Raw genomic sequence first — 11,150 nt, forward strand, 5'->3', positions numbered from 1 at the left:
TGCCAGTGTTTTTGCTGTGATAGTAACATGCCTGCAGTCCCCATTAAGCATAATGAAGAACAAAGTAAAACCTCTGGCATGGAGGCCAGATGTGATCAGGAAGAGTGGTCCAGTGGCTGCGAGCTTGGACTCTGGGGACAGTTGGGATGCCAACATTCCTGAGCTGTGCCTATCACCATCTGGATGACCTTAGTCATGTCACTTCCCCACAAGTCTGTCTGCATATCTGTGAAAGTAGAAAGATGTCTGTTATACTGTAATGCATGGGAAGAGGAACAGAAGGTATACAGGGATGATATGCAGACTGTGAGGAACGGAAGAGCCCCAGCCATGTTTGAAGATGGAGAAGAGCGCTCCTTGCAAAGGGAACAGCGTGTGCCAAGATCCTGAGGCAGGCCAGAGCTGGGACTGTCAGAGGAAACAGCTAAAGACCAGTGGGTCCAGAGGAAACAGGTGGTGGGTAGTGAGATAGAGGGACAGGGCATCATGAGAAATGTGGATTGTACTGCAACTGCTCTGGGAACTGAGGAAGGGACTCACAGGACAGTGGGATGATGTCATTTGTCTCTAAGCCTCCCTTTGGCTGATGTGTGGAGCACAGACTGAGGAGGATCAAGAACTGATGTTGGAGGGAGGGAGGAGGCCACTACAGTCCAGGAGGACATTGACAGTGGACTGGCCCAGCATGGTGGCTTTGGAGATGACCTGGGACACGTTAGGAGGCAGAGTTGGATGTTGCATAGTTTGGATGTTGGGGTGAGTCTCTGGGAATGACTTTGCCCCTTCAGTCCTTGGCAGAGACCTCTGCATCCATAGGAAACGTGACCCATGGCTTGACAGTGTGTTCCAGTTTCTTAGTCACAAGTTTCACAGTTCCCAGTTTCACAAGTGTGGTGAGTGAGGCTGAAGGTCCTTTTCTGGGACACACAAAAGTCAGAAAGACTTCTTGTAGTTCTTCCTGGTAGTTTGGGCAGTTGAATTTTCCATGACCTTATTTCTCTGACCTGGGAAGGGTCCTGGCCCTGCCTAGATTATATGACTTTAGGCAGGAGGGTGAGTAGAGCAGTGATGAGATTTCCGTCACTTGGGCCACCATTCTCAGCTGTGCTACTCAGTGGTGCCCATAACTCAGACCAACTCAGGGAACTTTTGGGTTCTTGGTTTTCTCCCTTGTAAACTTGGAGTTGGATTAACCATTGGAACCTTCATAATTTATGAAACAAGTGTGTTGACCAACATGCCTCACCAGGTTGTTGTGCAGGTGAAAGGATAATGTAAAGAGCCTGTCATATGGCTGGGTATGTGGATGCGCTTAAAACTTGGCTGTTGTTACAAGTTACCCCTCCATGCCATTCTCTTCTTTCCTCACCAGGAGATGTGCTGCTGGTAATTTCCTGATGGCTTCTCAGCAGATTTTTGTTCTTAAGAAGCTTGCTCATGGGCTCTACGGACATTCAGCATAAGGTCTTGGTTCTCCATCAGCCAAATTTCTATTTCTCTGAATAGAAATTCGAAACCTCCCTTTAAAAATCTCTTGTGAAGGGAATTTTGAGCTGTCCAAAAGTATTGACTGCTAATTTAATTTATCCCATATTTATTTAATGTTATAGTTGATATACATAATTTGAGTTTAAATATGCACTCTTTATTTTTTGGATTTCTTTGTATCACTTGTTCTTTTTCTGCCCTCCTCCCCTTTAAATTTTCTATTAATTACTTATAGGTTTTCTTTATTCTAGTTTGGAAAGCATATTCTCTAATTGTGTTTGTTATTGTTTAAGATTTATAAGCACTTATTAAAAACAGTAGAGCACAGAATTATAAGTACTTTTTCTTCTTTGCTACTATGTAAGACACTTACCAGTATATCTGTATCTCAGTCTATGTGTTGAGACCTTGTATGTTAATTCCATCATTGTAACTCCACAAAGAAGCATCATCCATGTTTAATACAAATTATGAGCAGTTGTATCCATCTACACAGGCATTTACCCTCTTGGATCCTCATTGTTTCTATCATTGCAGGTCTTCCATCTGAGATCAGTTTCCAAATCCTTAAACTTTAGGATTTCATTTTGTGTGTGTTAATTTTCTATTAAATTTCCCATATGGAGTTCAAAACAGTCATACTCTTCTTTTTTGGCTACATCCTGTGGCATGTGGGATCTTAGTTCCTCGACCAGCATTCAAACCCATGCTCCCTGCAGTGGGAGCAAGGACTCAAGCACTGGAGCACCAGGGAAGTGCTTATTCATACTTTTTCTTAAAAGGCAAATTTGCTGTGTATATAGAAATCTAGATTGGCAGATTTTCTTCGTCAGGTCCTTCATTGGTTCCTGCCACTGTATTCCAGAACCATAATAATACTGGGAATGAATGCCAACTTATTTTGTTTATTGCCTTGTTGTCTTAGTTTAGGTTAAGAACAGAGGAATGGGGTTTGAGGTTTTCAACCCAAAAGTAATAAATAGTGCTGAATGTGTAGGAGGGATAATAAAATCCATTATCCCAGTGACTGAACTGATGAATTGTACTAGAAACTGGGTAGATGGTCTCCTATCCAATTGTCTCTTTATCAATGCACAGCTTCTCTTCCATGGACCATGTCGATGAGTTTCAAACAATGGCATATGGGCAGAAGCGATTGTGAAATTGTGTCTTCATGGCATCATCTCATTTTTGCTTCTCTGCTGGGATGTCCCTGTGGGTGTGTGATTGCTGTTCTCACACATCCCAGAATTTAGTGCTGTCTTGGGAGCTGCAGGTTCAGGCTATCCATGACTGACCATGAACAGGCAGTTTTAGCAAATTCCTTGGTGATGCTGATGTTACCGGCTTGGGAACCACTGAGTAAAATAATTATTTAATGTTAGCTTGCAAAGACAGTGTAAGCAACTGATCTTTCTAGTACCATATTTAGGTTTGTAGTTTTTTGCTCTGTTGGATACTCTTCAGTCGTGAACCAACCGTTCACTCTCAGAAACAGACATGGACAGAATACCAAATTATCAGCTGTTGCCTTACCTCATACACTAGGCATTGTGTGTGACTGCTCAGTCATGTCCAACTTTTTGAAACCCCGTGGACTGTAGCCTACCAAACTCCTCTGATCATGGGATTTTCCAAATGAGAATTGGATTGGGTTGCCATTTCCTCCTTCAGGGGATCTTCCCAAGCCAAGGATCAAACCTGTGTCTCCTTCACTGAAAGCAGATTCTTCACTGCTGTGCCATAGTCTAGTACATACATTTATTTTTTTTTTTAATTTTTATATCTAAAAAAGAATTTTATTAAAAAAGCACAAATGCAAAGAAATGAACAGAGGAAAATTTATGCGTCGAACCTGGACTGGTCACTTATGATAATATACATGCTACAATTCCATTGTCTCCAATCATTCCACCTTCACCCTCTCCCACAGAGTCCCAAAGACTGTTCTAAATGCCTATGTCTCTTTTGCAGTCTCTTATACAGGGTTCAGGTTACCATTTTTCTAAATTCCATATATATGCGTTAATATACGGTATTGATGTTCTTCTTTCTGGCTTACTTCACTCTGTATAATTGGCTCCAATTTCATCCACCTCATTAAAACTGATTCAAATGCATTCTTTTTGATGGCTGAGAAATACTCCATTGTGTATATGCACCAAAGCTTTCTTATCCATTCATCTGCAGATGGACATCTAGGTTGCTTCCATGTCCTGGCTATTATAAACAGTGCTGCAGTGAACATTGGAGTACATGTGTCTCTTTCAATTCTGGTTTCCTCGGTGTGTATGCCCAGGAGTGCGATCGCTGGATCATATGGCAGTTCTATTTCCAGTTTTCTGAGGAATCTCCACACTGTTCTCCATAGTGGCTGTACTAGTTTGCATTCCCACCAACAGTGTAAGAGGGTTCCCTTCTCTCCACACCCTCTCCAGCACTTATTGCATGTAGACTTTTGGATAGCAGCCATTCTGACTGGTGTGAAATGGTATCTCATTGTGGTTTTGATTTGCATTTCTCTGATGATGAGGGATGTTGAGCATTTTTTCATGTGTTTATTAGCCATCTTTATGTCTTCTTTGGAGAAATGTCTGTTTAGTTCTTTGGCCCATTTTTTGATTGGGTCACTTAGTTTTCTGGAATTAAGCTGCAGGAGCTGCTTGTATAATTTGGAGATTAATCCTTTATCAGTTGCTTCATTTGCTATTATTGTCTCCCATTCTGAAGGTTGTCTTCTCACCTTGCTTAGAGTTTCCTTTGCTGTGCAGAAGCTTTTGATTTTAATTAGGTCCCATTTGTTTATTTTTGCTTTTATTTCCAATATTCTGGGAGGTGGGTCTTGGAGGATCCTGCTGTGATTTATGTCGGAGAGTGTTTTGCCTACGTTCTCCTCTAGGAGTTTTATAGTTTCTGGTCTTACATTTAGATCTTTAATCCATTTTGAGTTTATTTTGGTGTATGGTGTTAGGAAGTGTTCTAGTTTCATTCTTTTACAAGTGGCTGACCAGTTTTCCCAGCACCACTTGTTAAAGGGACTGTCTTTTCTCCATTTTATATTCTTGCCTCCTTTGTCGAAGATAAGGTGTCCATAGGAGCGTGGGTTTATCTCTGGGCTTTCTATTTTGTTCCATTGATCTATATTTCTGTCTTTATGCCAGTACCATACTGTCTTGATGACTGTGGCTTTGTAATAGAGCCTGAAGTCCGGCAGGTTAATTCCCCCAGTTCCATTCTTCTTCCTCAAGATTGCTTTGGCTATTCGAGGTTTTTTGTATTTCCATACAAATTGTGAGATTATTTGTTCTAGTTCTGTGAAAAATATTGTTGGTAGCTTGATGGGGATTGCATTGAATGTATAAATTACTTTGGGTAGTATACTCATTTTTACAATATTTATTCTTCCAATCCACGAACACGGTATATTTCTCCATCTATTCATGTCCTCTTTGATTACTTTCACTAGTGTTTTATAGTTTTATATGTACAAGTCTTTTGTTTCCTTAGGTAGATATATTCCTAAGTATTTAATTGTTTTCATTGCAACAGTGAATGGAATAGTTTCCTTAATTTCTCTTTCTATTTTCTCATTATTAGTGTATAGGAATGCAAGGGATTTCTGTGTGTTGATTTTATATCCTGCAACTTTGCTGTAATCATTGATTAGCTCTAGTAGTTTTCTGGTAGAGTCTTTAGGGTTTTCTGTGTAGAGGATCATGTCATCAGCGAACAGTGAAAGCTTTACTTCTTCTTTTCCAATTTGTATTCCTTTTATGTCTTTTTCTGCTCTGATTGCTGTGGCCAAAACTTCCAGAACTATGTTGAATAGTAGTGGTGAGAGTGGGCACCCTTGTCTTGTTCCTGACTTTAGGGGAAATGCTTTCAGTTTTTCACCATTGAGGATAATGTTTGCTGTGGGTTTGTCATATATAGCTTTTATTATGTTGAGGTATGTCCCTTCAATTCCCACTTTCTGGAGAGTTTTTATCAAAAATGGATGTTGAATTTTGTCGAAGGCTTTCTCTGCATCTATTGAGATAATCATATGATTTTTATTTTTCAGTTTGTTAATGTGGTGTATTACGTTGATTGATTTGCGTATATTGAAGAATCCTTGCATTCCTGGGATAAAGCCCTCTTGGTCATGATGTATGATCTTCTTAATGTGTTGTTGGATTCTGATTGCTAGAATTTTGTTAAGGATTTTTGCATCTATGTTCATCAGTGATATTGGCCTATAGTTTTCTTTTTTTGTGGGGTCTTTACCAGGTTTTGGGATTAGGGTGATGGTGGCCTCATAGAATGAGTTTGGAAGTTTCCCTTCCTCAGCTATTTTCTGGAAGAGTTTGAGTAGAATAGGTGTTAGCTCTTCTCTAAATTTTTGGTAGAATTCAGCTGTGAAGCCGTCTGGACCTGGGCTTTTGTTTGCTGGGAGATTTTTGATTACAGTTTCAATTTCCGTGCTTGTGATGGGTTTGTTCAGATTTTCTATTTCTTCCTGGTTCAGTTTTGGAAAGTTGTACTTTTCTAGGAATTTGTCCATTTCTTCCAGGTTATTCATTTTATTGCCATATAATTGCTGATAGTATTCTCTAATAATCCTTTGTATTTCTGTGTTGTCAGTTGTGATCTCTCCATTTTCATTTCTAATTTTATTGATTTGGTTCTTCTCCCTTTGTTTCTTGATGAGTCTGGCTAGTGGTTTGTCAATTTTATTCACCTTCTCAAAGAACCAGCTTTTGGCTTTGTTGATTTTTGCTATGGTCTCTTTTGTTTCTTTTGCATTTATCTCTGCCCTAATTTTTATGATTTCTTTCCTTCTACTGACCCTGGGGTTCTTCATTTCTTCCTTTTCTAGTTGCTTTAGATGTAGAGTTAGGTTATTTAGTTGACTTTTTTCTTGTTTCTTGAGGTATGCCTGTATTGTTATGAACTTCCCCCTTAGCACTGCTTTTACAGTGTCCCAGAGGTTTTGGGTTGTTGTGTTTTCATTTTCATTCATTTCTATGCATATTTTGATGTCTCTTTTGATTTCTTCTATGATTAGTTCATTATTCAGCAGCGTGTTGTTCAGTCTCCATATGTTGGCACTTTTAACAGTTATTCTCCTGTAATTGAGATCTAATTTTACTGCATTGTGGTCAGAAAAGATGCTTGGAATGATTTCAATTTTTTTGAATTTACCAAGGCTAGATTTATGTCCCAGGATGTGATCTATCCTGGAAAAGGTTCCGTGTGCGCTTGAGAAAAAGGTGAAATTCATTGTTTTGGGGTGAAATGTCCTATAGATATCTATTAGGTCTAACTCTTCTATTATATCATTTAAAGATTGTGTTTCCATGTTAATTTTCTGTTTAGTTGATCTATCCATAGATGTAAGTGGGGTGTTAAAATCTCCCACTATTATTGTGTTATTGTTAATTTCCCCTTTCATACTTGTTAGTAATTGTCTTACATATTGCGGTGCTCCTATGTTAGGTGCATAAATATTTATAATTGTTATATCTTCTTCTTGGATTGATCCTTTGATCATTATGTAGTTTCCTTCTTTGTCTCGTTTCACAGCCTTTGTTTTAAAGTCTATTTTATCTGATATGAGTATTGCTACTCCTGCTTTCTTTTGGTTTCTATTTGCATGGACTATCTTTTTCCAGCCCTTCACTTTCAGTCTGTATGCGTCCCTCGTTTTGAGGTGGGTCTCTTGTAGACAACATATATGGGGGTTTTGTTTTTGTATCCATTCAGCCAGCCTTTGTCTTTTGGTTGGGGCATTCAACCCATTTACATTTAAGGTAATTATTGAAAAGTAGGATCCCGTAGCCATTTTCTTTATTGCTTTGGGTTCAAGTTTATACACTCTTTCTGTGATTCCTGTCTATAGAAGATCCTTTAGCATTTGTTGGAGAGCTGGTTTGGTGATGCTGAATTCCCTCAGCTTTTGCTTGTCTGTAAAGCTTTTGATTTCTCCTTCATATTTGAATGAGATCCTTGCTGGGTATAGTAATCTGGGCTGTAGGTTATTTTCTTTCATCACTTTAAGTATATCTTGCCACTCCCTTCTGGCCTGAAGAGTCTCTGTTGAAAGATCAGCTGTTATCCTTATGGGAATCCCCTTGAGTGTTATTTGCTGCTTTTCCCTTGCTGCTTTTAATATTTGTTCTTTGTGTTTGATCTTTGTTAATTTGATTAATATTTGTCTTGGAGTATTTCGCCTTGGGTTTATCCTGTTGGGGACTCTCTGGATTTCTTGGACTTGGGTGATTATTTCTTTCCCTATTTTAGGGAAGTTTTCAACTATTATCTCCTCAAGTATTCTCTCATGGTCTTTCTTTTTGTCTTCTTCTTCTGGGACTCCTATGATTCGAATGTTGGAGCGTTTAACATTGTCCCAGAGGTCTCTAATATTGTCCTCATTTCTTTTAATTCGTTTTTCTTTTTTCCTCTCTGTTTCATTTATTTCTACAATTCTATCTTCTAGTTCGCTTATCCTGTCTTCTGCCTCTGTTATTCTACTGTTTGTTCCCTCCAGAGTGTTTCTGATCTCATCTATTGCATTATTCATTGTATATTGACTCTTTTTTATTTCCTCTAAGTCCTTATTAAATCTTTCTTCCATCTTCTCAATCCTTTTCTCCAGGTTATTTATCTGTAACTCCATTTTACTTTCAAGATTTTGAATCATTTTCACCATCAAAATTCGAAATTCTTTATCAGGTAGATTCCCTATATCTTCTTTTGTTTGTGTTGGTGGGCAATTATCTTGTTCCTTTACTTGCTGGGTATTTCTCTGCCTCTTCATCTTGCTTATATTGCTTTGCTTGGGGTGTCCTTTCCCTCTTCTTGCAGTTTGTGGAGTTCTCTTTATTATGTAGTTTCTTCGCTGTGTGTGGGTTTGGACAGGTGACTTGTCCGGGTTCCCTGGTTAGGGAAGCATGTGTCAGTGTTCTGGTGGGTGGAGCTGGATTTCTTCTCTTTCCTTTAGAAGACAATGGGCTACTTTTATGGGAGCCTGATGTCCTCTGCCAGTATTCAGAAGTTGTTTTGTGGACTTTACTCCACGTTCAAATGTTCTTCTGATGAATTTGTGGGGAAGAAAGTGGTCTCACCGTCTTGTTCCTTCCTCCCCAGAACACTGGATTCTTATATTCCACTTGGTCGTGGAGTATCTCTTCCCAGCTGCTCCAGCAAGGTGCAGCCGCTGCAGCTTACCTTGGACGGGGGGTATCTCCTCAAGGCCACCCCTCCTGCTTTGAATGTGGATCAGCTCCTCCCGGCCCTCCGGTGCCCAAGCAGCCACCGCCTCCTGGACGTGGTACAGCTCCTCTCGGCCACCGCCCTAACTCTGGGCGAGGGGCAGCTCCTCTCAGCCACGATTCTGCACGTGGTCGGTTGCGCCGGGAGCCGGGCGTCTCTCGCGTCTGCGCCGCCGGGAGCCGCTAGTACATACATTTAAATCCCCAACTGGGGATGGAACCTGGGCCCTAAGCAGTGAAAGCACCAAGTCTTAAACACAAGACCACAGAGGAGTACCCTTCCTCATGTTTTTTAGTGACATATTTTTCCTGAGAATGTGACAGACTTAAGAAGCTTGCCGAGGGTTTCAGAGGCAGGGGTCTGCAATTCGATATCTCTTGTGGATGGCTTTGCCCAACATGGCCAGAGAAATCTAGCATGCTCATCTTTGGAACCGCACAGCATTGTTTTCCAGGGTCTCTCGCAGGGTTGTTCAGCCTGCGCTGTGGAGAATGGGAAGCGTGGGATGCAAGACAGAAACTACATTACCCAACGGGCTGTGCTTGTGCACTGGCGGCGGACACTAGTCCAATGATGACCCAGGACAGAGCCGGTACCTCCCGCGGAGGTGGAGGCTGGACTTCCGATGACGTGACAGAGGCTGATGGGAGTCAGTGCCTCTCCTTGGTGTAGACCCGAGTCCAGACCTGGGGTTGTTTTCCGGGTAGCTATTAGGGATCGAATAAGGAAGGAAGGGAAAGAGCACTGGACGCTGCTCTGCGCATTTGTGCAAGCCCTCCGCCTGGCTGTGCGTTCTTCGCGCTCTGCACCAGTCCTCCTTCCTCTGGCTCCTGGAGTCCGTGTCCTTATTCTTGTGTGCCTTTTACACGTGGGGAGCTCAGCCAAGGTCACGCCTGATCAGGACCGGATGACTAGGGAATCCACTAAGCTTGAAGGACCCGCCGGGCTCCCCGCTCATTTCACGGGGTCCGCTGGCGATGGTCAGCTGGGCCGGACGCAGGTGAGTGGGTGGCCTTTAGGTCGCCAGCCCCTGGAACCGTGGTCCTGTATTAGCCTCAGGACATGACATAGAGGATGCTGTTGTCCTAGACTTTCCCCCTTCCGCTCTCTCTGCCGTGGAGTTTGGGGTACCTAGAGGTGAGTCATTCTTGGCCTATTGTTCTTAATTGAGTCGGCGATAGTGTGAAACACTTCTTCCATTTGGGGAACCCAGTAGGATGAGATAAGGGTTTCAAGAACTAGCATGTGCGTATGCCTCGATGTGGCACTGGACTGGGGATGTTCTTGAAACCTTAAGTGTACTGTATGTCTTTTGGGACCTAAGACCAGGTAGGCAGAAATCAGCCACGGAATGGCAAATGAGGAGCTGGGCCTTGTGAGGGCTGTGGGAGCCATAGAAGGTTAGAGCTGAGAGAGATGCCCTAACTCAGCTGTTATTAGTGATGCCTAAAGCTCAGCTTTTCTGTTCACCTGTGTGAATCGAATGGCAGAGAAAGACTTTTGGATGAAGTAGAAGGAGGACACAGCATGTTCCTTCTAAACAGTGTGTCCCCACTCAGAGAAGATATTTGAAAGTTTTGTAGTAATTGTTCAAAGAGGGTGGGATCAGCATCAAACATTCTTCTGAATGGTTGATGGTGAGGTAAGTAGGAGTCCTCATCATCAACCTTCAGATCCAGCTAGTCTGGGGCCTACATGCTTGTGGGCAGTTCTTAATCATTAATTTCTCCCACATGGAGGGGGTTTCAGTATCTATAAAATAGCTCAAAGATGTTGTTGTATGTATCCCTTGGTGGGGAAACTGGACCTTCTCCCAAGGCTGTTCTTGACTGCTTGTTTCTCCTTGGTCTCACATCCCCTCCCTTCCCTAATTAACAGCTGCTTGGAATTGTTCTGCCCCTTGGAGCTCAGATAAGGTCATGGAGGCTGAAGGAAGGCCGTTTCCTGTAACCAAAGAAATGAGGGACACTGAAAGGCTCAGTGCCCAGGAGCCCCACAGGGCCCTGCTGGTATCAACAGGCTCGTTCTGGTCACTGAACTGGCTGGGGGTGAGGGCCGATTGTTTCCCTAGTGTTCAGTCAGCCATATTTTTCTCTGATAAAATCCAGTGATGCATATTTTATTATTTTTACTTTCTTATGGATTTAATTTGCTGTATATATTTTCACCTCTGGACTGTGGTCGTGGTGGTGGTTTAATCACTAAGTCGTGTCCGACTCTTTGTGACCCCATGGACTGTAGCCCACTGGGCTCCTCTGTCCATGGGATTTCCCAGGCAAGAATACTGGAGTGGGTTGCCATACCCTTCTCCAGGGAATCTTCCCGAACTGGAGACCGAACCCAGGTCTCCTTCATTGCAGGCAGTCTCTTTACTGACTGAGCCACCAGGGAATAGTTATGTAATTATT

The sequence above is a fragment of the Moschus berezovskii genome, chromosome 22 (assembly GCF_049115385.1).
Source record: "Moschus berezovskii isolate FMDL1 chromosome 22, NW_MosBer_1.0, whole genome shotgun sequence".
NCBI classification, from domain to species: Eukaryota; Metazoa; Chordata; class Mammalia; order Artiodactyla; family Moschidae; genus Moschus; species Moschus berezovskii.